General features: G+C 48.9%; 1 protein-coding gene across 3 annotated transcripts in view; it reads left to right on the top strand.

Moving 5' to 3' along the window:
• ANKRD11 (ankyrin repeat domain containing 11) overlaps nt 1-27,288 on the top strand; it is a 130,648-nt gene that overhangs the window by 12,127 nt on the left and 91,233 nt on the right. For all 3 annotated transcript variants that reach the window (XM_054640918.2, XM_054640920.2, XM_054640919.2), the window contains exon 2: nt 10,680-10,759. The gene's annotated coding sequence lies outside the window, so the exon portion shown is untranslated. The remainder of the gene's footprint in view (nt 1-10,679; nt 10,760-27,288) is intronic.

Here is a 27,288-nt window from a genome sequence, read left to right as displayed (position 1 = left end):
GGGATGAGCTCCAGGAGAGAAAATCAACCACCCAGCATTCTTTGCTCTGGGTACTTTGATGGCAGAAACCTCAAATTGCAACTTAGAGACATGAATTTCATTTGTCTCCTGAATCAGAGCCCTCCAAGTGAATTTTGGGGTGGGTTTTAAGAGGAAGCTGCCTTGGCCCTTCCCTGGCTGTGGTCAGACACCCATGGCTGCTTACATAAGGCTGGGTTCCTCCAGCACGTGGATGCTTCCCCATGCAGATGGGCTCACAGTTATTTCTTGGTGCTTTACAGGGGAATTGGGTAACACTTTGTTCTGTAATGCAGGATGAAGAAACCCAGCATGTTTTTCTGTAATGGTGTATAAACAAGTAGTGTAACATCCTATTTCAGGCGTTGGGAGGAGGAAGGGCTCAGGGGGGGAGGCAGGGCTGAAGCAAAGCTTTGTTTTTCTAGACCTACACACCAGATTTTAGTATCTGTGCCTTTGGTGGATGCTGGGAGTGTTACAAACTGGTTTTTGAGGTGTGTGAGCTCAGTCCAGTGGGTGCTGGGGGTTATACAGCCTTGGTTATACAGGTCCCCTCTGGTCCCCTCTGCATTTCTGTGTCTCTCACTGGCTGATGTTGGTGCTCTTTTGCTGCTCATGAAGGGTGAATGTGATTCACAGTCTAAGCCCAATCTAATTTTAATAAAAGTCTGAAAAATATCTTGGCTCTACTCAGGACTTTTGGGTCTTGTGTAGACTTTTTGCATTTTTCCTTTATTTTTATTTTTCTTCTCCTTTTCTGCCTGTTGTCCTGTGAATACTCAGAATTGAGCATTTGAGTTCCCCAGTGGCACATTTGGGAACCCCAAATGCACCCCTGCAGGTAGATAGGTGAGACAGTCTGCATCCAGGCACTGCCATCTCTGAGCTCTTGGATGGCACAGCCAGAATACCTGGCAATTTATGAAATAATAAACTCTCTGATTATTGATTACTCTCTAATTCATAGTTTTGCTTGTGTTTTATTCCATTTTTCGGACTCCTGGATCTGAGGCAGGGATGCCTGCACACCTGCCAGGTGTTTTTCCCAAAGGTGTGTCCCTGAAGGGTTGGTGATGAATGGCACTGTTGTAGGTAGAAGCTGATGTGGCTAAGTCACCTTTTGTGGCCTGGGAATGGACTCCTTCACCTGAGAATTGGGTTAAACATTGGCTCCTGGTAACCAGGAGAGCAGAGAGGCCTTGGTGACCATTGAGGTCTTTGGCTGCCTCGGAAGCTTCACTTTGAGGGTATTCTTCATCAGGAACTGGAGTGCCAGGACAAGGGAATGGCTTCCCACTGCTAGAGGAAAGGGTTAGATGGGATATCAGGGAGAAATCCTTCCCTGGCACAGGTGCCCAGAGCAGCCGGGGCTGCCCCTGGATCCCTGGCAGTGCCCAAGGCCAGGCTGGACAGGGCTGGGAGCAGCCTGGGACAGTGGAAGGGGTGGCACTGGATGAGCCTTAGGATCCCTTCCAACCCAACCCATTCCATGATATTTTTCAGGTTCACTCACTTGGTTTGGACAGCAGCTAATGCTGCTTTGCCAGTACTCACAGGAAAGGGTTAGCTGCAGGTAAAGCATAAAGCCAAACTGTTCTTCTGCTCCTTTCAGTCCCCTGGACACTCAGGTTGGCTTTGAGCCCCTCATCCCATGTTGTGCCATGAGCATGGCTTTGGATTTATCTCCATTAATTGTGCCAGAGATCTGGGAGTAAAGAGCACTTTTAATGCATTGCTGTTCCCCAAAAATGGTGCAAATCAGGATGAGCTGGGGGGGTGGGGAGGTTAGAGGAGCTGCCTTGTGTGCAGTCGTGGGAAGAGGGAATTCTTCAGGGAATGGGTGAATTGTTTCCTTCTGCTCTGAGCAGCCTTTTAATGAGCTGCCCTCTCCAGGGTGCAGAGGGATGAACCTCCCATGGCTATCTCCAGCCTGGGAGGCTTCCACCACATCGCTGCCTTCGGATCCTTGGAGCTAAAAATACATCCCTGCTGCACAGCAGACTGCAGGCACGTTAATCTGCTCCCTTCAGGAAGGAGGCTCGTGGTACTGGATGAACTGCTGTGGAAATTTTATTTTTGCTGTGCAGCGTTACCAGTTTTCTTCTTCCAACGGAAAAATGTCGTGGAAATCATTGTTCTGGTTGGAATTCCCTCTCTGACAACAATAGCAGCAGTGGGGTGGGGTGCTTTGGAATTGTTTAGTGAGGAGAAGTTTTGGAGGAGTGAGCTCTCCCAGGCTGCCCTGGCTGCTCCCTCTGTGCTGTTCAGGAGGGTTCCCACCGGCGGATTTTGGGGTACTTGTGAGCACTCCTGGCTCTTCCAGAGCAGCTCTATGGGAGCTGGGTTCCTCTGCCACCTTCCCCACTCAGCTGGGCTCCTCTGGCTGTAGCTGAGCACATCCTGGGTTTCCTGGGATGAGGAGGAACGGGAGCCTGCCAGGCTGACACCTCAGAGCGCTCCTGGAGTTGCTGCTCCCTCTGAGCAGGGGTTCATCCCCAAGGCAGGCACAGCTGGTGCCCTCCACACCTCCTGGAGCTCCAGCCCTGCTCAGCCCATGTGCTCCAGCCTTCCTGGGGCAGGGATGCTGCCCTTTCCTGCCAGCCTTTGTTCCCAGGTGACTTTGGGAACGTTTTAGGGCAGCAGCAGCACAAGAGCTGATTCAGACCCAGCTCTGAGGGGCTGGAGCTGTGTTCTCTGCCTGCTGTTGAACAGCTCAGTGCTGATTCTCTTCACGAGTTCCAACTGGAGCTGCTGCTGTTGGTGCCATGGGGCGTTTGAGGTCTGGGATGACTGCAGCGGGGCTTGCGTAAGCACCAGCAGCTTTGTTTTCTCCCTGCTCCACGAGGAGCTTTTGCCTCTCCACTATTTTACATTCAGAGTGTATTTTCCTCCTTTGATGTTTGGCTTACCTTGACGGGCTGGGAGGGCTGGGCTTGTTCAGCCTGGAGAAGAGAAGGTTCTGGGCAGACCTTGGAACCCCTTCCAGGGATGAAGGGGCTCCAGGAGAGCTGGAGAGGGAGTTTGGACCAGGGCCTGGAGTGGCAGAACAAGGAGGACTGGCTTCAGACTGAAAGAAGGCAAGATTTAGCTTGGATATCAGGAGTAAGTTTTTGGCTTAGAGGGTGGTGAAGCCCTGGCACAGATGCCCGGAGCAGCTGTGGCTGCCCTGGATCCAAGGCCAGGTTGGACACTGGGGCTTGGAGCATCCTGGGACAGTGGAAGGTGCCCCTGGCATGGCAGGGGTGGCACTGGATGGGCTTTGAGGTCCCTTCCAACCCAAACCATCCTGTGATGTTGACACAGGAGCTCACCTGCTCCACCAGGCTCTGTTTTCCCTGGATGTGCTGCCTTGCTGCTGCTCATTAGCACAGGCTCAGTCACAAGCTGCTCAGACAGCCTAAACCATTTGTAAGGAAACTGTCTTTAAAATATGGATGGCATTAGAGGGACTCAGGCTTAAAATTAGAAACTGTTTATGATGCACAGTTGTAGTTGTTTACCTTGAACCATAATTGTCTTATTTCCTGAGTTAAAAACGTCACGTCAGCTTGCTGAAGCAAGATTTGATGACAAAGGAATTGTTTTTAGCCACCAGCAGAGCAAAGAACACTTCAAAATGTGTGTCTAAATATGATTTTATAACCTAAAGTGTACCACACTCGGGATTTTAAATTGGCTCTGGAAGTTGCGTGGCTTTATGGGTCGGCCATTTGGCCGGGGATCAAGGCCTGGGTTTAATCCTGACTCCGTCCTTTTGTCCTCTGAGCGTTTTCCTTGCCTCCCTCTGTGCTGTTTGTTTGGATGGGCTGTGCCCTGCCTGGGGTGCTGCTGGCCCTTCCTGGGGTGCAGGGCTGTGCTGCTGGGGCTGAGGCTCCCCCACGCTCTGGCCTGGCCCCTCGGAGCAGGGAGGGCTGGCCCGGGAGCATCAGCAGGTTCCTGCTGCACTCATGGACAGCTCTGGAGTGCCCAGGAGAGCAGCTGGGCACCAGCAGCTGGGCAGGGACAGACCCTGCCTCCCTCAATCCCCTCTGAGCAGTCGGGGCACCTCAGTGAGCACAGACAGACATTTGACTTCCTTATTTTAGCATTATTACTTATTGCTGTAGTTCCTTATTTCGTTATTCAGCAGTGCTTTCTGATCCCTGTGGCTGAGGCGGCCTGTGCCCTCCTCACACCCTTTTCCAGCCTGGATTTCTGTATCCTGAGTGAGACAGCTGCTCCTCACCTGTGCCTGGTGCTGCCAGGATGCTCCTGTCTCAGGAGAATGGAAAGTGGGAGGGGAGCAGCTTCTTTAATGATGACAACTGCTACTTAAACCTGTTCAGGGCTTAGAATAGAAAGGAAAAAAGATCAGTGGAAGCTGTAGGTGCTTTCAATGTATGTGGGATTTTTAAGGAATCTTTTTATTCTGACCTTAACTTGCCAGGCCCCAGACAATAGGGGAGGGATGCTGTGTGGAAATCAGGGAGGTGCTTCCTTTCAGCTCTTTCTTTGCTGTGTAATTTGAGGTGGTTGTAAGGCACTTGTAACTCAGGAATTGTAGACTTGAGCACATTCTACAATTACATTTTTCATGTTGCTTTCTGGGGACCTCCAGGATTGTCCAGCCAGGTAACAGTGTCTGATCCTACATACCTGGGTGTGGGGCTGCCACCTGCATATTCCTAAAAAACCTGTAGCTGAGTTGTTGAAGTGTCTGGTTGTAACATTCCTGTCACCACAGGGAGTTTCCTTGGCTGGGGAGGTGATCTTCAGCCCGTTCAGAATCCAACCAGAAGCCACTCCATGGATATTTGCTGTGTTTTCCCTCTGTGAGGGAGCCTGTCTGTTCCTGAAGGCTGAACAGTGACTTCCTTGACTCCTTCTTGGCTAATTAGTGTGCTTTAAAATGGGATGCTTGCATCTTTTTCACCAATCAGCATTCAGAAAGGAAAGGAAATAGTTCAGATATTAATAGTAACCCGTATCCAATTTGCCATGGAATTACACGGATGCAAATGTCTGGGACTGCAGAGGTGACAAATGTGTCTGTCTGTCACTCTTTTCTCTTGAAAAATGGTATTTTCTCCATGTGTTAAAACTGGGCACAGAGTAAGAAATGCAGATTCATTTTTAAATGAAATGGAGCTTGTTGTGGCCCAGGGGCATCATTCACCCTCCTGCTTCCCTGGGGAGGAGGTGCTGGGGGAGCTGAGTGGGGCTCGGTGAGGGCACAGGGGGGATTCACTCTGGGGAGGGCAGGGATGTGCTTGTCCCACCTCACCTGTGTTTAGGAGCAGTGGAAGGGAGGAGGAGCCTGAGCTGTACAGCAGCTGTGAGCTCACCTTAAATTATGGCTTCCATTCTAGAGCACATCCACCCTCCTTGCCTTCACTGGGCCAGTGAAGTTCAACCTCTTAGAGCTTCATCCCCATTCCTGGCAGTGTCCAAGGCCGGGTTGGAAGGGGCTTGGAACAACCTGGGATAGGGGAAGGTGTCCCTGCCCAAGGGAGGGACAGAACAAGACTAAATTTGAGATCCCTTCCAACTGAAACCATTCTGTGATATCACCACAGATTCTGGTCTCCCCTAATTCACTGCAGATCTCCAAACAGCTTGGTCATTGCTGAATTTAGGCTTCTGTCAACCCCCATTCCTGGGGACAGCCTTGTCCATGTCAGATTTCCAGTTAAAATTCTTAAAGGACAATTTGTTTTCCCAGGAATCACATCTTTCCTGCCCTTTGTGCTTATTGCAGTGGCACAAATTAAAAATCTTCAGCCCACACAAGTGTCTGTGTTTTTGAGTACAGTATCAGCTTATTTTGTATTTTTTATCAAGTAGCACAGACAACACAAGCTTTAAAAACTGTAGATCTCAGCATACATCTTATCTGCAGGGCAAAATAAAGGAACTTCAAGAATATATCACCTACTTTCCTTCTGAAAGCCATCTAATTAAATTTTACTTGATGCTACAATTTTGTCACAATCAAACATGCTGAAAGGTGGGTTTTTTGGAATTTTTTTTTTTTTTTTAGGACTAGTGGAATTCTCTGTGTGCTTTGGCTTTTCACTTGGGTAGCTGCTGCTGTTTGAGCATAGCTGGGTGGTGATTGCTGTGGGAATATTCATACATTGCAGTGAAAGGCAGGTCCTGGAGCTCACCCCAGTGCTGGAATCTCTTTGAGAAGGGTGGGGATGTGAGGGTTTGCTCTGTGTGTGCCTGGAGGTGGCTGTGCTGGCAGCCCCTGATAGGCTGCAGGGGTATTTATCTCAAATTTATGTGGATTTCTTGGAAACAACTCTTTATCCCCCTTCAGATCTACAGAGCGCACACCTCTTCTTTTCCTCCTCTTTCTAGAGAGTCCTGAGCTGCATGGAGTGGGCTGAGGGTGCTTTTCCAGGCTCCTGAGGGAACTTGCCATAAATCTGGTGATCTGTGTTCAGTGTCCAGCCCTTGAGGGGCCAGGAGAGCTTTCCTGCTGTGCTGGGCATGGCTGTTCTGGCTCTCCTGGGGTGGGACATTGAGATCCAGGGACAGGGATTTCTGCTCTGTTTCTCCATAGGTGGCACATTTTCTTCCCCAAACTCCAACAGAAGGAACCCTTGGGTATTTATGGAAGATATCTGTGGGGTTTGTAGTGCTGCTGCTTATGGGTTCTTCCCCCAGTCCCCAGTTGTAGGAGGATAGGATATAAGAAAATAAAGTTAATGTAGAGAGTAATCTTACCCCTAAGGAGCTGCAGCTGGGCCAGTTATCAAAGATTAGGAGCAGGCCCGGCTTTAAGAGGCCACAGCTGTACCCAGTGAGAAGGAGAGGGCTATGAAAGAGTGGGGTGGTGGTGGGAAGGGAGCTGGGGTCAGTGGCTGCTTTGTGAAGAGGAAAGAGTCAGTGCTCTGAGAGCTGCCCAGGAGGAACCCCAGGAAGGTGTGAAACTCTTGTGCTAAGGAGACAACAGCATGGAACCCCTGCGATAAGATGACAACACCCAGCCTCAAAATTTTCTTAGGTTCTAGAATTACAGTGGGATTTCAGCATTTTTCCCCATTTCAGCAGGTGAAAGCTCTGGCTGTGCTCTGTCAGGCTGTGCCTGTGGAGTGCATTGGAAAACACTTCCAAATTTCCCCTCCCTCCAAATTTGCTGTACTTGTTCCCCCTTGATTCTGTATGGGAGGTAATGGGGCTTATCTGAGAGCAGGAGCTCCGTGGGTCTGGGTGCTCCCCTGGGTGTCTTTTCACTGCAGCCCTCAGAGAGATGCCTTATTGAAATTCTGTCTCTTCCTGGAATTATTCTGAGGGAAGCAGATGAGTGCTGTGGAAAAAGGTTCTCTTATTCCCCAGAGATTTTATCCATTCAAAAGTTAGTCTAAACCAGACTCTAAATCTCTGATATCCTCTTATGCTGCTTAGTTCTGGGTCTCTGTAAAATCTGAATTGATGCAGGTCTCACTTGGGGTCCAAATGCATCTCCTTCCCTCAAAGAAACACTAATGGTGAGGCACACTTTTGTGGGGACATTGGCCTCTGGATTTCCTGGGATGAAACAGCAGCAGTGGCTTCTTTCCTGCTCCCTGTAAAATGGAGATGTAAGCAGAACCTTTCTGCATTATTGATCAAATTGAGAAGCATGGAATCTCAAACACATTTTTCATGGGGACCCTTGTAGGGCACTCTGAATAAACCAGAGAACTGGTTTGTTCCTTCAAGGAAGCCAATTCCCACCTTGCTGCTGGGACTGCTCGGTGTTGCTGCCGCATCCCAGCTGCTCTGGTGTGAAGAGTCTGCAGCTAATGTCAGTATTTTTCAGGTCACAGCTTGGGATTGTAAAGCATTTTCCATCTTCACATGCTAATTTCTGTGGAGTTACAAGATACCCTTTTATTAAGGAGGTTTGAATTATGTAATTCTCAATGTTTTTGATGGAATGCTGGCAGGAGTTGCATGCTGTGCTCTGAATGTGAAGTCCTGATCTGTGTGTGGGTGCAGCAGGAATCACTGATTCAGGGAGGTGCTGAAGGACCCTGTGGTCAGTGTTAAGATCATGAGTTGGTAGGAAAATGTAGAAATTTAAACATTTATGTATTTATTTTGGTGGAGCCGTCTGCTTTCCCAGAGTTTCCAAGTTGCTTTGTGTTAACAGAAAATAAAGCGTCCCAAGTCTCGCAAGACTGAACCTGTTTTAAACCAGAACCTGGCCACCTTGAGCCCTTGGTAATTTGGTGTTTGCATGACCATTTCAAGGCACAGGCAGAGCAGTGTGTGCTGTGGGGCACTGCAGGGGCTCCTGTGCAGGACCATGAGCTCAGCAGGGTTGGAGCCTTGTCCATGGTCAGCCCTGCAGGTTCCCAGGAGGGACAAGGGCAGTGATACTTTGTGAAGTGATACATTTTCATCAGCTAAAGCTAAGGAAATGGGATGGCTAGATGTGTTTATTAATTATAATGTGGGTTTTGGAAGTGGAGTTGGGTTTAAATTGCAGTGTTGGATTCCGTGCAGCAGGAACGTTGTGTGAGTGACCCGACCACGTACAGCCAGAGAGGCTGTGCTGGGCATCTCCCACTGGAGGATTTGCTGCATTCCTAAGTGATTTGATAACAATTTCATTAAAAAATGGTGCCATGTTCCTTGTGAAAATTACTTGGCTCACGTGTGGTCGCTGTTTCAGCGTTACGATGCTTTATGTATGTTTATGTGTGAGCCAAGGAATGAATAAATCTGCTGTATGTGGGCCAGCAAGCAGCTGTAAATAGACCTTGAAAATGGTCTGTCAGTGTCCTGGGACTGATCTCCGTAGACTTTTTGGTAATTTTGATCACAGTTGTTGCCCAGAGCAGCTGTGGCTGCCCCTGGATCCCTGGAAGTGGCCAAGGCCAGGTTGGAGCAGCCTGGGCCAGTGGAAGGTGTCCCTGCCCATGAGGGGATGGAATGGGATGAGCTTTGGGGTCCTTCCAACCCAGAGCATTCCATGGTTCCCTGGCAGTCAGTCACTGCTGTCAGCAAGCAGCACTGCTGCAGCCCCAGACAATGCAGTTGGAAGTTCAGCTGTTTTCCCCCCACTTTATCTCTTATTGCTGTTGAAATGCTAATTAGTGATGTGACTGTTACTATGGAGAGGAGGATGAAGGAGCAGGGGAATCCTGCTGGAAAAGGTGCTGTGCAAGCACTGCCATGTGCTCCATGAGGCTGCATTCCCATCAGGGGATTCCTCAGTGCCCCAGGGCTCCTTGGCCTTGGAAGAATCCATGAGGTCACCATGTGTCTGCATCTCCTTGACTCTTCTCGAAGAAAAATGCCAGAAAACTTCCATTTTGCTCATCTGGAGAAGTTTACCTGCTGTAGGATTCCTTTCTTTGAGTCAGGACCCTGGGCTTTCACATCTTCCTCTGGGTTTTGGGGTTTATTTTGGCCTGTTCTTTCCACTGAGGTTCCCAAGAGTTCCCTCAGCCCAGCTGGAAGCAGCTCTGCCCTGGATGCAGCTGCGTTGCTCATCTGGACATCTTCCCTTTGGCTTTTCACTGGGGAGTGAAAGTTTCCCAAAACAAACAAGGCTTTCCCAGGGTTCCTGATCTCCTCCACTGTGTGTCAGTCCCAGCTGGCCTCAGAGTCTCTCCTGGATGGTTTTTGGGAGGAACCATCCCCTTGGCAAGCAGCTGTCCAAATCCAGTACATCAGGGAAGTTGTTTGTAAGGTGGCGAGTGGTGGTAAAGCATAAAACTGTCACAAGCTCTGTGAGGGAAGAAATTCAGATTTTCTCAGTGTAACTGGAGCAGGAGTTGGTCACTGTGCCCCTCAGTGTGGGCTGCAGTGCTCAGAGATTGGATGGAATGGGGGTTTTGGGGGATTTGGCATGAGCAGGATGTGAGCTGGCAGTTCACCCTTTCACCTGCTTAAGCAGAGCAGAATAACATCACTGGGACTGGGGGAGGCCCAGTGTTCCCAGGGCCTCAGGGTGCTCATTTCCATCCCTGTGGGTCCCTCACCATCCCACTGAGCTCCTCCAGCTTGGAAATGGTGAGGAGTGCAGGTTTTGGGCTAGAAACCTGCCAGGCCTTTCATGTGTGCCAGTTAATGAGTGTAATTCCCCTTTGCCTTGGGTGCTGAGAGCTCCTGCTGGTTCCTGCCCTGCATCAGAAACTTCACTTTGGGAATCTGGAGCTGGAAAAACATCCTTGAAAGTACAGCAAGAGCTGGTCAGAAAAAATAAATCAACTTAGAGCTTTGTAATAGATCCACTGCTATTGAGAGCAAAGGTGTGCTTGGAAAGGGAGCACTTGTGCCATGGATAATTCCATGGGGGCTGTTTGGGAAGGTGAGTTCCTGGCACAGGAGCTCCTTCTGGCCCTGCCTGTCTCTGGGTTTGCGAGCTGCTCAGGGTTTGGGGGTCCTCATTTGTAAATAAAATGCCTCTAAGCCCACCCAGCTGGTTCCAGGAACCTTGAAGCAGGTGATTTTTTAAAAAAGCAATTATCAAAAAGTTATGGAAGAAGGTGGATGCTTGGCCGAGCTTCCACTCTTTCCTTTATTCCTCTGTTTGTGCAGAGTTGTTATCAGAAAGTTTATTTGTGGATTAGGGCAGGGTTTGTACTTGGTCACCTTCATGTACTCAAATCCCGTGTGCGTGTTGTGAATAAAATTCACTTGTTTTAATTTTCTAATGAACAAATTCCCGTGTTTTTCAGATTACACAGCGTTTTTGGGACACACCTCTGTTGGATTTTAATATATGTCCTGTGAAGAACAGCTTTCAGCTATGGAATCGGTAAATATTGACTTTGCTTCTGTCCAAAATTTCTGGTTTATTCCCTCACAAGTGCTCGTGTCTCTGTTGGATTGTTTGGTTTTGCCTTTTTCAAATGTTTTTCTTTATTTTCTGAAATTTGAAAGCAAAAAAATTGCAAGTTCAATGGCATATATAAAAGGTACTAACCGAGAATATTTTGGGAGTTGTCTGTAGTCCTGAGATGTCTTTTTAATTTTAGAAAATTTTGAATATAGCAAGTTTTTCTCTGACCTCAGTGAAATAAAAGTGAACTTTCCTGCGTGGGCAGTTCCAGCACAGGTTTGCCCAGCAGACTGTGCAGCTTGTTGGTGCTGCTGACTGCTGAGTATTAAATAATACCTCTTTCTTTCTCTTTGCTTTCAAAATGTCTTGAAAAAAACCCAAAGTCTCTAAGTTTCCCAGTGTTATGTCTCCTTGTGATTAGCCTAATTGAAACAGATGGCACCTATGTTTCATTTTGGGCAGAGAAACCTCCCAATCTGCTGAGACTACAGTTGGATGCAATGTTAGGATTCAACTTTTTGGGAGCATTAACAGATGCAGAAATAACAGGCTGTCTCAGAGTGGAATTTAGGGGAAAAATGAGATTTTTGCCTCTGTTTTGTGCGACCGGGTGGGAGAGGCTGGTGCTGTAAATCCCAGTGGTGTGGCTGGAGCTGGAGACGGGATTGTTCTGGCTGGGTGTTTTTGCTGTTTTGGTGGTTTGGTGTGGTGGGAGATGGGCAGGGGCTGTTCTGGCTGGGTGTTTTTGCTGTGCTGATGGTTTGGTGTGGTGGGAGATGGGCAGGGGCTGTTCTGGCTGGGTGTTTTTGCTGGTTTGGTGTGGTGGGAGATGGGCAGGGGCTGTTCTGGCTGGGTGTTTTTGCTGGTTTGGTGTGGTGGGAGATGGGCAGGGGCCTGTTCTGGCTGGGTGTTTTTGCTGTTTGGTGGGAGATGGGCAGGGGCTGTTCTGGCTGGGTGTTTTTGCTGGTTTGGTGTGGTGGGAGATGGGCAGGGACTGTTCTGGCTGGGTATTTTTGCTGGTTTGGTGTGGTGGGAGATGGGCAGGGGCTGTTCTGGCTGGGTGTTTTTGCTGTTTTGCTGGTTTGGTGGTGGGAGATGGGCAGGGGCTGTTCTGGCTGGGTGTTTTTGCTGTTTTGGTGTGGTGGGAGATGGGCAGGGGCTGTTCTGGCTGGGTTTCTTTGCTGTTTTGCTGGTTTGGTGTGGTTGGAGCTGAGCAGAAGCTGGGTGATGAGCAGTGCCTGTCAAGGGGGCCGTGTGGGGCTCAGGGTCGCCCTCTCCATGGCCAGAAATCCTATGGAGAAGGCTCCCAGGGGATCATACCGAGTGTGGCTCCTGCCTTGGGTCCTTGGCTGACCTCTGGGTTCAGAGGATTGTTTGTGATGGGGTTGTCAGCATGAGGAAGGCTGCTGCTGGAGAGCTGCTCAGTGTGTGCAGCCCTGCCTCTGCAGGCTGAAAGGTGACTTCTGTCCTGGATTTTTGAGGGAAAAAAAAATTAAAAATCATTGTGTTTAGTGTGGCCATGATAATTTGGAAGTATTCAGATGCAGACAAGATGTTATTTCAGCTTCCCCTGGTGAATATTAATAGCAGGAGAAGCCTTTCACAGTAAGACAAAGCAGAGCAGGCAGCGGTGACTCTGGCAGTGTTGTTGGGTAATTAAGGTGTATCAGGTGTGAGCCCTTTTCCTGGTGTGTGCAGGAGCTCTGCCCTCCTTCCTGGGAGCTCTGCAGGGCCCTGAAAAGCCCAGCTCAGCCCTGACATCAATTATAAATCAGGCTGGTTGCTGTTTGCTGCCTGTTTTATTTCATAGCTGGGGACAAAGGTTTTTCCTTCTGAGTTTTGGAGTAAGTGGCGTTGGGCTTTTTGAATGCAAACTGTCCTTTTAAAACCAGGATAACAAAAACTTACCCAGAATTCAGGTGTGTTTGCACAGCCCTGTTTGGAAGGGTTTGCTTGAAGCAAGCCAGGTCATGAGAGTATGGAATGGTTTTGTTTGGAAGGACCTTAAAGCACATCTGGGCCATGGGCAGGGACAGCTTCCCCTAGCCCAGGCTGCTCCAAGGCCTGGACACTGGCAGGGGTGGGGCAGGCACAGCTTGTCTGGGCAGGGGTGCTTGCTGCTGCTTTTGCTGCTGGCAGCAGGAGTGGCTGCACCGCTCTGGGCTTGTCCTGGCCTGGGGTGACCCCACTGCACCCCAGCCCTGTCACAGGCAGCTGGGGCCACCCCGTGTTCCCAACACCTTCCTGGGGAAGCAGAGGGGTCAAGGCTTCCTCCAAGCTGTGCTGGTGGCTTTGGCAGTGCTGTTTGAGGGAGTCCTGATGAATATGCAGGTGTGGGATTAAAGGGATGAATGAGGAGCAGAATTGCTTTCCGAGCTGCAGCCCTGCTCTGACCTCCTGAGAAGGGCAGATTGTAAAGCTGGGGCCTGGAGTGGAAAAGCAATTACAATACACTGCCAGCATTGAATTGTCCTCACAAAGTCAGATGCTGCAATAATGGCAGCGTTGTTTAGCTGGAACGTGACTTCACTTAACTGCTCGCTGTTTTTCTATTAATGCTCTGAAACGTGTTCACAAACAGCTCTCAGGTCTTGCTGCTCTGGGGAAATGGAGCTCACTGTTCCACCAGGAAGGTATTTCTCTGCAGGAACTGTTCTTCTGAGCTTGCTGCCTTTTTTCCTGTGTGTTTCAGTTCTCAGCCCTTGCAGATGAGAGGGGCTGGAGGATAACCCTATGGCAGTGCAGTGTACATTGAGTCTTTAGGGTGTTGCTCATTGTGGGGCCAGGGAGAGCTTTCCATGGGGTCCTGGGTATGGAAGTGTTGGCTTTTGGGTTGAAAGGCTGGTGTGTTATGAAGCAGGGCCTGGGGAGGGGAAGCCATGAGCAAGGGGGATTCATGGTCTTGGAAAGGAGACACTGGAGAGACCCTTCAGAGCTTCTTCCCAGGCCTTGAGGGCCTCCAAGAGACCTGGAGAGGGAGTTTGGGCAAGGGATGGAGTGCCAGGACAAGGGGAATGGCTTCCCACTGCCACAGATCAGGGATGGATGGATTTTGGGCAGGAATCCTTCCCTGTAGGGTGGGCAGGCCCTGGCAGAGGTGCCCAGAGCAGCTGGGGCTGCCCCTGGATCCCTGGCAGTGCCCAAGGCCAGGCTGGACAGGGCTGGGAGCTCCCTGGGATGGTGGAAGGTGTCCCTGCCATGGCAGGGCTGGGAATGAGATGAGCTTTGAGGTCCCTTCCAACCCAAACAATTCCATGGCTCAATGCTGCATTAAAGAAGCAGAGCTGTGTGGCTTGTGGGTTTGCTGACTTGTGCTGGAGCCTTTCTCTTGTTAAAACAGGGATTTTGGAGGCTCCATGAAGCAGCTGGGAGGCTCTCCAGGTGCAGGTTTGCCCAGAGCATTTCAGCAGAGCCAGTTTGGGTTTGTTCTGCTGTGTGGCCCGGGCTGGGAAGGGGAGGCAGGGCTGGTGGGGAGCACCCCAGCTCCTGCCCTGTCCCCCTGTGTGTGAGGTGGGTCTGCACAGCCCTTGGGAGCACTGAATGTTTGTGTGGCTGTGTTCTGAAGGGACACAGGCTAAATTTAACTTTTAAACCCCTGTCTTCACTGCCAGCAGAGGTTAAGCAGAGGTGGCTTAACTGTGAGCCTGGAGTTCTTTGTGGGTCAAACAAGCCTTGAATTTTTGGACACAAAACCCTGCTGAGACCTACAGGAAAGAGCTTTAAATCCTTTCCCCTGTCCCCATGAAAAAGCTGCTTTTTCAACCGTAATCTCAGCACAAGCATTTGCTTTGAGTGGTTGAATTGCTGCTTTTACAGTTCTCTGTATTTTCCTAGAATTTGTTAAATTGCCAACGTTATTCACATGGCACTTTTGGCAGGTGCCACCTACATGCCCTCAATTTGAAGGTACCTTTCAGGAGCAGTGTAGGTAGGGAGGCTCCTCTCCTGCATGTCAGATGTTGGAGAGCGCAGCACTTCCATTAATTCACTTTCCCTGACCTTTCCACTGCTAATAAGCCAAGCTGGAGCACAATGCAGCACCTTAATGAACAGACCTGAGCTGAGCAGGGGCTGCTTTGAAAAATGTCTTGCTTGACTTGTTCGTTGGGTGTAATTTTGGTCCATTTATTCACCATGGCACAGACACAGGGAGTTCTTGGTGAGAGCAACCCACAACCAAATACAACCCTTTTTCTCCTTCCTCTAGTGTTTAGAACTAGAGAAAACCATGTCAATAACTGCTTGAAAAGAGCAAGATGGTTGGTTGGGCTTTTTCTCTGAATCTACTTGGTTTTGAATAATTTTATTCTCTGGGGGGCTATACTGTGATCAGAAAAATCTCATTTTTAGAAGAAAAATGCTTTTGAGTTAGGGTTTTGTAGATTTATATCAGCTCATGTAATGTGCACTGAAAAATGCACACTTCTGGGTTATGAAATTTGTAGATTAAGATCAACTAATATGTAATGTACACTTAAAAATCCCGTTTGCATGTAGGAATGAGTTTATTAAGCAGACAGTGCACGGGATCATCATTTCCAGGAACTGCCAGGCTGTCATTTCACAGAGAAGGCTCCAGAGCCCCCCAGCCTGGGTGACACAGGTTTTTGGGGAAGGGATCTGTAGGTTTCTTGGGTTTCTTGACCAGTTCCTGCTTCCATTGTTGTGCAACAGCACTGTTCTCCTGGGTGTGACCTCTTGGGAAAGTAAAAGTGCTGGGGGCCAGGTTGTGGGGTGGTGAGCAGGGTTTTATTTATTTATGGGTGTTCACAGAGCACCCAAGCGTGCTCTTGAAAGTTGTGGCCTCCGCCCTGAGGAAGTGACACTGGCTGGGAGTGAAGTGGCAGCGTGACACATGGTGTGGCTGCAATCCCTTGTTTTCCAGAGGTATCCATGGGCTGTGATTAAGTGCAGATGATGCTCTTGGCAGCAGGAGGTGTGCAAGATGTTCCCACCTTGGGAGCTCACGGGCCAAAGGCCCACAGGGAGGACCAGGCTCTCCTGCTGCACTTCTGGAATGAAGCTTGGGGTGTTCTTGTTCCCTCCCCTTTTGTGCAGGTAGCGGTGATCCTGAGGTTTTGATGTTCAGATCTTGAGTTCTTTGGGATTTAGTTATTTTAGTTCTTTTTAAGTGAGGGGAGTGGTTTTGAGTGCAGGGAATTCATGCCTGCCATGGGCATGGCTGAGGGAGATGCCTCAGTGCCTTGGGGCTGCAGGTGGGACAGTCACTGTTCAAGGAGCAGCTCAGCTGCTGGACACCCTGTGAGGTGGGAATTGTGGCTCAGAGGTGTTCCCAGCGGGAATTTATGGAAACCCTCTATGGAAGGTGATTTGGCTGAGCCACCCAAGTGCCTGACACAAACAGGGAGGTGCAGCCTGCTCCTGGTTCTGTCATACGTGCCTGGAAAAGTGGGAAATGGGTGTTGCAAGCAAAGGCAAAAGTGATGGATCTGCCTCACTGATAGCTCTTGGAAGGGGACAAAACCAGAAAACAATTCCAGAAATAATTCTGAAATGTTGGATTGCCCCATCCCTGGAAGTGTTCAAAGAGAGACTGGATGGAGCCTGCAGCAGCCTGGTCTTGTGGAAGGTGTCCCTGCCTGTGGCAGGGCTGGGATGGGATGAGCTTTAAGGTCCCTTCCATCCCAAAGCATCCTGTAGCTCCATGCTGAGTGTGGAGATGGGCAGCACCCTTAGCAGTGTTTGTTTCCTTGGTTAAGTTCTTGGCACAGCTTTGATTTTGGAACAATGGGAAAGCAAGGGCTGAGCTTTGCTGGCTCAGCCTCATTCCTCCCTGGTGTGAGGACTCACTCAGGTGTTCCAGCAGTTTTCTTTGCTGCTGGGTGTTATCCCTGTTTTATGGTAGCTCGCTGGACTTCTCCAGAAATCCAAAGCTGAATTGTGTTCAGCAAGTTCCTGCTTTAAGGAGTGTTTGGATCCTGGGCTGTGACTGGACAGGCTGGTTGTTTCCAGTTGCTGGAGACGTGCAGGAGCTGGGAGAGGGGAGGTTTTGGGTGTTTTGCAGGAACTCGAGGACGTGAAGGGAGTGAGGGGCCGTGGGCTGTGCCCACCATGGCAGAGGCTCCTTGGGGCTGGAATTCCCAGAACTGTTCCCTGTGCCTGGCTGTTTTGGGAAGCTGACACGCCTGGCTTTGGCCTCAGAAGTGGCTTTGGGTTGGTGGACAAACACTGAGAGCTCTGCGTTGCCTCAGAGCTGTTTCATGCCTGGCCTGCCCTCCCTTCCCGCAGCCCTGGCTGCTCCTGGGGCGGGCAGATGGCTGCAGGAGCTGCCTTGGGTGCTTTGGGCAGGCACAGCCCTTGGGAGAGGGCCAGGCAGAGCAGCAGTGGGCAAAGGGCAGCACTGGGGCTCTGGGACTGCCTGAGCTTCCCCCAGAGCAGCCTCAGCTGCGACGCTTTTAACTCTTGAATTTGGAACAGACTTAGCAGCTCACCTTTGGGGGTGGGAGCTTGGGAGGTTGTCAATACTATTGCCTGGAACCATCTGTTCCTACCACTAAGTAGCTGCAAAAATCAGTAATTCATTCCTTTTTTTTTTTTTTTTTTTTTGAGGAGCTCGGGTGTAAATCTTCTCCCTTGTTATTTTTATGGGCTCCTTCATTATGGAAGACAAGCAGACAAGCATCTCCACGGTGCTGGAGCTGACTTTAATCTTTCATCTAAATTTATTTGAAATTTAAATCCGTGTCATTATCGATATTAGAGGTTACTTTGGAGCACAGCAGCTATTTCTGGGGAGCTGGGTGCATGGGGCTCCCTTATCAGCCAGGAATGTGCTTGTCACCTTTCTGGATGAGCCTCTCGCAGAGGAGCAGGGACAGCAGCCATGTGTACGGGTTATTTTGGGAAATTGCCACTGTAAATGGATGCTGTGTTTGCTTTTGCAAGTAAAATCGGTCATGCAGTCCTATTTTTCATTTATTTTTGCCCCAGTGAGTTAACAGTCCCAGTGGGCTGGCCCTGGTGGTGGTTGTGGTTCTCCTGGGCAGTCACAGGAGCACCAAAGCCAGCACTGATTGTAGGGCAGGTACCCTGTGTTATCCCAGTGAGACTGCACTCCTGGGCTTAAACTACAAATTCAGGATGGATTGATATCACATAACTGTGTTAGTGTTTGGGGCAGGAGGTCCCAGGGACTGGTGTTGTTTTCAGTGCAGGTGGTTCCAGCAGAGGAACCTGGTTTTGGTGTTCTTGCCCATGGCAGGGGTGGAGATGACCTTCAAGGTCCCTCCCAATGCAAAGCACTCCATAATTCCTTGGCTCTCCTGCCTGAGGCCTGGTGTTTGTTGGAGATTTTGCACTCTTCCTCACTGTGTCACCAGAGCAGAGTTTTCCAGGTGTTTATTTTGGTGGTTATCTAAGCTCCAGAGCGAATGCTGAGGGTTCTGTCGAGCTGATGTCCAGTTCTCCCAGTGGCAGAAGTTGGTTTTTGTCTGATCTGAAAGGTTGGATTTTGATGGAGTTGGTGTTTCTGGACTCACCCTAGCGTGCAATAATGTGAAAATACAGCCATCAATTCCTTGGGTACCCTTAGAAAATGTTAATGCTTTCAGGCCCCAGAGGATTTGAGGAAAAGCTGTAGTTCAGAAATTGTTGTGTGCCTTGCAGGGAGGCCCAGACTCCGTGAGGCAGAGCCAGGAGTTTTCAGAGCACATTCCCTGTGAGTGTCCTTGGTTTTCTTGCTGAACATTTAACTTAAATTCCGAATTTCCTGGAGGTCTTGACACCCAGTTTGGTGAAAGATGGAAGAGCTGGATGTGGTCACGTGCATGTGACACGTCCAGCTTGGAGGTGACAAATACTTGAAGGAATTGGAAAAGTGAGAGGAGCTGGTCAACTTGATGGATGTGAGTGGGTATGATGGGAGGAGTTCAATGATTTTGATTATTTTTATCCTATTTTGTAATTTTTCAGCTGTTGAACAGTACAAGGATTCAAAGGTCAGAGCTGAATAGCTCTGGTTATTCTCTGCTGGTCCTAAACTTATTGCTGGTGTCATATGAGAAATATACTTTCTTTTTATGTTGCACAGTCAGAAGAAAATTATTTTGTTGTCTTCAGTAGTTTTTACCTCATTCTTGTAGTCTTGCCAATATCCTGTAGTTGTTTTTTGCAGGAAGCCTTTCAGCATTCTCTTAATTGGGATTAACTTTTGTAAGAGAAATGCACGTTTGGGTTGAAGATAATGTAGGAAATAAACATTCAGGGAAATTTATTTTAAGTTAGTGTAAAGAAATTCATTGGAGAGCTTTGCTTTGGAACTGTAACTTTGGAGAGGTTTAGGGCAATAATAGAGGAATAAACCAACCCTGCTCCTGTCTCTGAATTCCTGTGGAAGGGCAGCTCTGATCTCTGCTCTGGTAACCAGGGGTGTCCTGGACTGGGTGATTCTTGTGGGTCCCTTCCCACTCAGGGTATTCCATGGTTCTCTGATTCTCTGATTATTTTGAGTAACCTTAGAGACTGGTAGGGCATCTACTCGTTACTGTCTAGTAAATTATGTTCATTAACATAATTACAGAGTTTTAATGCTACATGGAAGTTATATGGAGTCAAAATCAAATGGCAACAGGTAGTAAATAATTGGACAAAATAAAAACATGGAAACAAATAATGAAGAAAAATAATCATGTATTCTTTTCCTGTCACCAGTCAGGGCTGCAGCTGGATGTAGCAGCTGCCCAGTCCTGAATCCTTTCTTCCTCTCATTTTTAATGCTGCTTTTACAAGAGTCTGAAGGAAATCTCTGTCTAAACCAACTGGTAGCAGCTCCTCTGGGCTTTGCCTTTGGCAAGGTGTCACACAGCTGAATTCTCCTTCCTTTGCTGAATTCTCCTCTCTTTCTCCTTGCAGTGTTTGGTTATTTAGTGCTATAAGGGGAGCCTGAATATATGAATTTAGCCAAACCCTCGAGTATATAAAGTAGAGAAACTTCCCTCATTCCCTTGACCTCAAGCTTGCTGAAGTAGGAAAGCATTTAAAACACCCACAGCTCTATGTGCACATGCAGATGTATTTTTAAGTGTCCCCTACTTGAAGGTCATCCACAATTCCAGCTGAAGTGCAGTTTGGGTTTCCTGTAGCTGGAGACCGTCCTTGGGGCTGATCCCTGCTCTGCAGGGAGTGTGGGACCCCAGGGGGATTTCATCCAGGGGTGCTCTGGGTCTGCCCAGGGGGAGCACGGGGCTGCTCCAGGGCTGGAGCCAGCCTGGGACACCTGGGGGTGCTCCCCTGGACAGGAGAGGCTCCAGGGAGAGCTCAGAGCCCCTAAAGGGCTCCAGGAGAGCTGGGGAGGGACTGGGGACGGGGATGGAGGGACAGGACACAGGGAATGGCTCCCACTGCCACAGATCAGGGATGGATGGGATGTTGGGAATTAGGAATTGTTCCCTGGGAGGGTGGGGAGAGGCTGGCATGGATTTCCCAGAGCAGCTGTGGCTGCCCCTGGATCCCTGCAGTGCCCAGGGCCAGGCTGGACACTGGGGTTTGGAGCAGCCTGGGACAGTGGGAGGTGTCCCTGCCATGGCAGGGTGGGATGGGATGAACTTTGAGGTTCTCCCAACCCAAACCATTTGTGACTCCATCAGAGGAATGTGGATGAACATCTCTGTGCCTGCAGGAGCCTTCAGAGCTGCTGCATCTCTTGTTTCCATCACTGTGAAATGGCTCTGGGCTCAGAGCTGGGCTGTGTGAGCCCAGGCCATGATGAGACAGAGCAGTAATGAGACCTTGAGAAGGGATAACAGCAGCAGTGAGCTGGGCATAACCACAGCATGGAATTCCAGGGATGTGTTCTTGCTTGGCCCAGCCAGGGCTGTTCCTCAGTGTCTCATTCCCAAGGCCCCTGGGCTCTGGAGCAAAAGGATGTGAACAAAGAAGCTCAGCTTTGGTGGTTTGCACACTAAAAGCTGCCAGGGAAGTGATGAGCTGTGGGTTTGATCACCTCTTGGTGTCTTCTGGTGCTTCTGTCTGTAATTTGGGTTCCTCCAGGACACTGCCCCAGGCTGAAACTGACCCCTTTGTAAGGCTGAATTAAATAATTATATTAAGGAATTAAAATTACCCTCTAATGTAGTGATTTTCTGTGCTGTTACCATACAAATTGTATGGTTTTGAGCGGGGACAGCTTATTTAGGAATCCTGTGCCACCACTAATGCTTCTGCCCTGTAGGCTGTGGTGCCTTTAAGGTCAGGTGTCACTTTAAAGTGAATATTTTCACGAGGTAATAAAAAAACCTCCCTGTGCTGAGCTTCCTTTGCTCACAGAAATAGTTTCTGTATTAATATTTAATTTACAGTAGCTCTGAGGAATGAAGAAAGTCCTGGACTCTATTTTTTTTTTTTCTAGTCCTTAATACATTTCTTTGGAACAGCTCTTGGATATAAACAAGGAGGACAGAGTGTCCTGGGCAGAGGAGTGAGACAGTTTGTGTTAAAACCATAAGTGTTCGTGGCTTTAACACTGGAATGTTCAGCATTAAGGATCCATCAGGTACCTTGGAGTAGCCCTAGTTCCCAGTTGCTCTTTTTCAGTCTTTTTTTCTCCTGGGATTCTTCGTGGCTTTAGCCCTTGATGCAGATTTAGATGTTTTTGTTCTGAAAAGCTCCTGTTCCTGATGCTGCCAGCTCAGAGCTCCAGCTCAGGAGAAAGTGGGTTCAGAATTCCAGACACGCTCCTGGCACGGCTTCAATTAAAAGGTGTTGAAAGAGGCTGGATTTTGCAATTTTGCAAAGTTGGAATTTTTGTCCCTGTTAAAACCTTGGGGATCCCTGGGAAAGGAGCTTGATCCTGGCTTTTTTTCTGCTGGGTGAGGAAGAATTTTTACCATCATCCCCCTGCTTTGACCCAGTTATGAAACCCTTGCCTGTAAAATTATTAATCTGGGGACTCCCAGCCATTCCAGTGTGAGAATTCAAGCAGTGGGAGTTTTCCTGGAGAGCCACCTCCAGTTTAGCCATTAAAAGCTGGTGATAAATCCAATGAACTTAGTAAAATATATATTGCAGTGTGCCATGAACTTTCTTCATTACTCTGGAATTAATCAATGACTTGGACTGCTTTTTCCCCCTGCTCAGCCATACTTTCACAAGGTATAATTAAAATAAAAAAAGCTCCAGTTTTCCTTTTTGTTCAACTCTGCTGTTGTTGAACTATGTGTGGTTTGGACTTCAGCCCTCCAGAATGTTGGCAGAAGTTCTTGTCTGGAAAGAAATGGTAATCCTTTTGGGGTTGAAAAATGGGGAAGGAAAGATCACTGTAGCAGGGATGATTGCAGGCAGAATAAGTAATTTTGCACACACACACACATATATATATAACATGCACTAATATTTGTGTGATTTTATATAGATGTTCATAATTTTGGTGGTTTTATGTCAGATTTGCTGATTTTTAGTTTATTGTAGCCATTGCTATTTTTAAACTTTCTATATGAAGCTTAATGGAGTAGCTAAAGTTGCACATGGAAATTACTGCAATTTCAATATTGCATTTTAATTCAGCTGAGGTGATAAAAAAGTGACCTAAACCTCTTTCTTTATTTGAATTGCTTCTCTTTTACCTTGTAAGCAGCCAGCTAAGGGCTGTGCCTCTCCCTGTGGTGCTGCCAGTGTCCTGTCTGTGTAGAGGGGAGAGGGAAATGTCCACTGCTTTCAGCTGAGAGTGAGAGTTTGTCCTTTTCTTGGTCATGTTAGGAGCAGTTCTCTGAGAGCAGTGCTCATGGTTTTGTATGTGCAAGGGGTGATTCTGGAGGTCAGGATAACTTCACAGATAACCTGACAAACCTCCCAGGATGTTCCCAGCAGAATCCCTGGCAGAGCTCTCCCAGCTCCTCCTCTCTGAAGAATCCAGTTCTTGTGGAAAGCTGTGTTGCAGGGCAGGCTCAAGTTGGAGTTCTCAGTTTAACAATGTTAACTCCATGGTGTTTGGTGTTTGTTGTTGTGCTGCTCAGCTCTATGAGCTGTCCCTGCCCTGGCTGCAGGGGCGCCTGTGGCACTGTGTACCTGTACTGCTGGTGGCCAAGCCAGGGATTCTGGTTGTCCCTGGAGCTCAGCCCCTCTGGGGGACACAGCACCCCAGCCTGGGGACTTTCCCAGGGCTGGGAGTGAAGTTCAGCCTGGGTTTGCAGGAGGGGCTGTAGCTGAGGTTGTTTGTGCTGGTGCAGGATGAGGATTTGCAGCCTGTGGGGGAAGTGATGGTGTTGGTGGCGAGTGGCCATTGTGTCACACTGCTGCTTCCCAATGGGCAGGCTCCAGGCTTGATTCAGTGTGGACATAATGCCCAGAGCTGCAGTTTGGAGCTGTTTGAGCCGTTTATGTGAGGAGCAGGAGGTGCAGATTCCACTGAGGGTTTGGGTTTCGCAGCCCCTTCGGTACCTTTGTGATTTTGGGTGCCAATGAACGAGGGAGTGTGGAAGCACTTGAACAAAGAATGTCTCTGGAAGTGGCCACTGGTCATTCTGGCACACACTTCCACCAAAGCTGCTATTGTTTTTCTCTTAGTTAAACAACAGTCAAGCTCACGCTGGGGCTTTTTTCTTTTCCCTTGCAGTATAATGTTGGCTTTTATGTGTCCCCTGGGCCCACACCCGGCCCTGTGGTGGGCCAGCACACAGATGCATTGTTCAGGGTCCCACATTCCAGGGAGATCAAATGCTCCTGCTCCACATCAGCTGCACATCTGCAACTGCTAAAACCTCAGCAGCCCTGCCGGATCCAGGTGCCATTCAATTCCAGGTTACAGGCACAGAGAGCTGCTGCTGCTCGAGCCTTTCTGTTGAATCCTGCCGGCTTTGATTCACTACAGCTGGTGAAACAGTCAGGCTTGGTTCAGGCATGTGTGGAAGAGAGCTCATTTCATGCTTGGAATTGTAATTATGTTCTTTTCTTTCAAGCTGCCAGGGGTAAAAGATGTCTTCCAGTGTGTATTATCTAAATAAGCTGTAGTGTTTAAATGTTTTCTTATTTCATTTTAAGAATGTGGCAAAATAAATTGTGCTTACTCTTCTAGTTCTCGTTCTGGAGCAATTAATTCCCTGTAGCTCTCTGCACTGGCAGGCTCTGGGAAGCTGCTGTGTTACCCTGCAGCTGAGCAGCCCTGGGCAGCAGAGCTCTGTGTGTGGGCACTGTCCTGGCTCGTCACCTGGCACTGGTGTCACCTGCTGTGTCACCTCCTGTGTGCTCCTATTGCAGGTGGTGTTTGCTGTTCCATCCCTGTCATCTCTTGGAGGGCTGGCTGCTGAGTTTTGGGGAATTCTAAGCTGGGTGATACATCTGAGCAAGGGACAGAGAGAGCAGACACTGACAGGAGAAGGGGGAACGGTTTTATGCTGAAGGAGGATTGATTTAGGTGGGATATTGGGAAGAAATCCTTCCCTGTGAGGGTGGCCCTGGCACAGGTGCCCAGAGCAGCTATGACTGCCCCTGGATCCCTGGCAGTGTCTAAGGAGTGACTGGATGTGACACTCAGAGCTCTGGGCTGGTGTCAGGGTGAGGATCAGTCACAGATTGGACTCGATGGGATTGGAGGTCTTTTCCAGCCTCAGTGATCTGTGAATTCTGTGTCCTCCCAGCAAACAGCTCTTCCCTGAATTGCTGGGTGCTTGGGAGGGCTCCCTGCACGTGCTGTGACCCAGGGCCCTTCTGGGACAGGGCTTTTGCCTTCCTCACAGGGATGTTTTTCATATGCAGCTGCTGGAGGTTCTCTGTGAGTTTTGGGTGTCTGGAGTCAGCACTTTGATTGGCCTTCCCTCCTCTCTGGAGTCTGTCTGCTGGGCTGTGGTCTCGAGGAGAGAGCCTGAGAGCCATTTCAGTGTCTCCATGATTGACTGGAAGTCACACTGGATAAATCTTTCATGATTGGAAACCACTTAAGCCACGAGGTAGCTGGTGATCACTGGGTATTAGTGGAGAGGTTCTACCAAACAATCAGGGAAAATTGAGTGGCAGAACATATAATTTATGACTTCATCCGAGCTCTGTGGGGGCAAGTCAGTGAGAATCGAAACACTGAAAGAATTATATTTGACAGATATTTTAAAGAATGACTCCAGTTAGTGTCATTTATTGCTGGAATGTGTGGACAGATCCACAGTCAAAGCCCTTGTAGGGGCAGTGCCAAAACCAGATATGAAAGAGTGTGCAAGTAAATGAGAAAACGGGATGTGGCCGAGGGCTTGAATTTTCTGACAATGGGCAGAAAGAATGTTCTGAGGGCTTTTTCTCAGCCATTTTCCTTAGATAATAAAGTTTACAGATCCTACTTGGTGTTTGCTGAAACTCCTGCCTGAAGGGGATTTGTCAGAGTTTGGAAGTTGAGCAATGAAGGTGTCATCAGTGTGCAGAGAACAGCTGGAGAAACTTCTGGAACATTCTGGACTTTATCTCTAGGATATCTTAATTTTTGCCTAGCAGTGATATATGGCATAGGAGAAATCCATTGCCCTGTGCTGGAATGTGCATTAAAGATACCTGGGCAGGAGTTTTTCCAGGCAGTGGCAGGTAACAGCCCTTGCTCTGAAGGAGGAAACATTCTAGAAAATGTTCTTCCCTCAGATGTTTTGTAGTGGTAATGCCTCTGGAAGTATTAATCTTTCCTGTCACAATTTGGCACTCACTCCAGTTCCCAGCAGGGGTTTCTCAGCTAATCCCTGTCTGGAAGATTTTCCCTTACCTTACATTAATTTCTGATCCCGACATCGTTTGAGGGTTTGTGTTCAGCTTAAATAAATTCACTCCAGGCTGTCCTGTCAACTCAGGGTTGAACATCAGGGCAGTGGAGGTACCTGTGTTGCTGGAGCCCTCATGGGTGCCACTCACCTCTCCAGTCACCCCCAAAACCTCCATGCCCTGGACTGTGTCAGTGTTGTCCCCATGGCCCTGGAGAGATTATTTGAGAATCTTGGTTTCTGTGCAGAATTTTCTTGCTGTGAGTAGCTTGCTTGGAGAGGAGAGTGGCAGATGTTCTCACTTTAGCCCATGAGTGACAGCTCCTGAGTCAACATCTGTCATGCTGCTGGAATTGTCCCCAAACGCTGCCATGCTCAAGAGGCTGCCTGAAACTCGCTGGAGCCGGCCCTGCTCGTGTTCCCTCCCGTGTTCTGTGCTGCTGGAGGCAGAGGCAGCTGCTGTGGCTGCTGGGCAGAGGCAGCTGTGGCTCCTGCTCCAGCCTGGAGCTCAGGAATGGCCGCGGGAAGGGCCAGCCCTGCTCCCCGTGCAGGCTCATCCTTGGTGCCGCAGCGTGGGTACCTTGGTGTCAGACCCCATCAGGCAGAGCCAGGACTGCCTGTCCCAGAATGTCTGGGGTTTGGGAAATCTGCCCCCATGGCACAAAGAATTGCTGTCAATAGGTGCTGGAGAGGGTTGCCCAAAGCAGTGTCCCAGTCCCTGAAAATACTGGGGTTCTTCCTTTATCCTCAGACTTTATCCTTTTGAATGGTTGTGTGTCCCATGTTGCTTTCCTTTTTGACCAGCATCCTGCTCTGTTCTGTCACTGAGGGTGTGAAGCTGCAGGCATGGATTAGGGCTCTGTGTTCCACAAACATCCCAGCATGAACATGGTCGTTCCAGGGAAATGGGTTTGCTGGTTTTCTTCCCAAGTTTTGTATCTAAAATTCTTGGGAACTGAAGTTTCTGCCAAGTCTCTGTGATGGACCTGAGGAGAGGGAAGAAACCCCTTAGCTAGTAAAACACTTTTGATTACCTTTTTTGGCTTCAGGTTTGTTCAAAAACAGTTAAAAATGAAGTTTTTTTAATAAGTCATCTTAATTTTAACTTTTAAGGCTTAGCCCACAAATAGCCCACAGCTTTGCTTGATTTGTGCTTGATTTTTTTCCTCATCCCAATGAAAGTGAATCTCCTGGTGATGCAACTCAAGGTGTTTGTGCTCCCCTCCAGGTTTTGTAGCTTTGGCCCTGCCTGGGGTTGAAAGTGCTAAAGCTTAGTCTTGAATTCAGCCTTAGTCTGGTGCTTGTCTTAGCAAGAGTGGTTTTGGATTATCTCTCAGCCCTGCCGTGCCTGGGTGAAGGTTGTGCTGGTCTTTGGAGAGTTTTTGTGGTGTCTAAAGAGGAGCCTTGAGAACTGGAGCTGGCAGTCACACTGTGGGGGGAGCGTGTAAACTTAGTCTAAAGATAATTTATGGTTTCTAAAGCTGCTGCTGAGTAAAACTTTCCAAGGCTGGCTCTGACCTAGCTCTCATCAGTGTAAAACCGAGAACAGTCATCTCAAAGTAGCATTTTGAGTTGTGTGGAGGGGAAAGATGAAAACTTTGCTTTCCCAAAGGCTTCATTGGCTGTAGCCCTGCAGCACATGAGCAGCTCTCTTCTTTCGAGCGTGAACCACGGGGTGACTCTTCCGTTACCTGAGCCCTGACTGGTTTAAACTCGGCTTATTGGTTTAAACTTGGCTCAGAGCGTGGTGTTTTTTCGCAGGGTTCATTTTGCAGCAGCTGTGATGTCAGGGTTCTGATAACCCCCCCGGGCTGTCTCTGC

The sequence above is a fragment of the Agelaius phoeniceus genome, chromosome 12 (assembly GCF_051311805.1).
Source record: "Agelaius phoeniceus isolate bAgePho1 chromosome 12, bAgePho1.hap1, whole genome shotgun sequence".
NCBI classification, from domain to species: domain Eukaryota; kingdom Metazoa; phylum Chordata; class Aves; order Passeriformes; family Icteridae; genus Agelaius; species Agelaius phoeniceus.
This window is presented reverse-complemented; position numbering and strand designations above follow the sequence as displayed.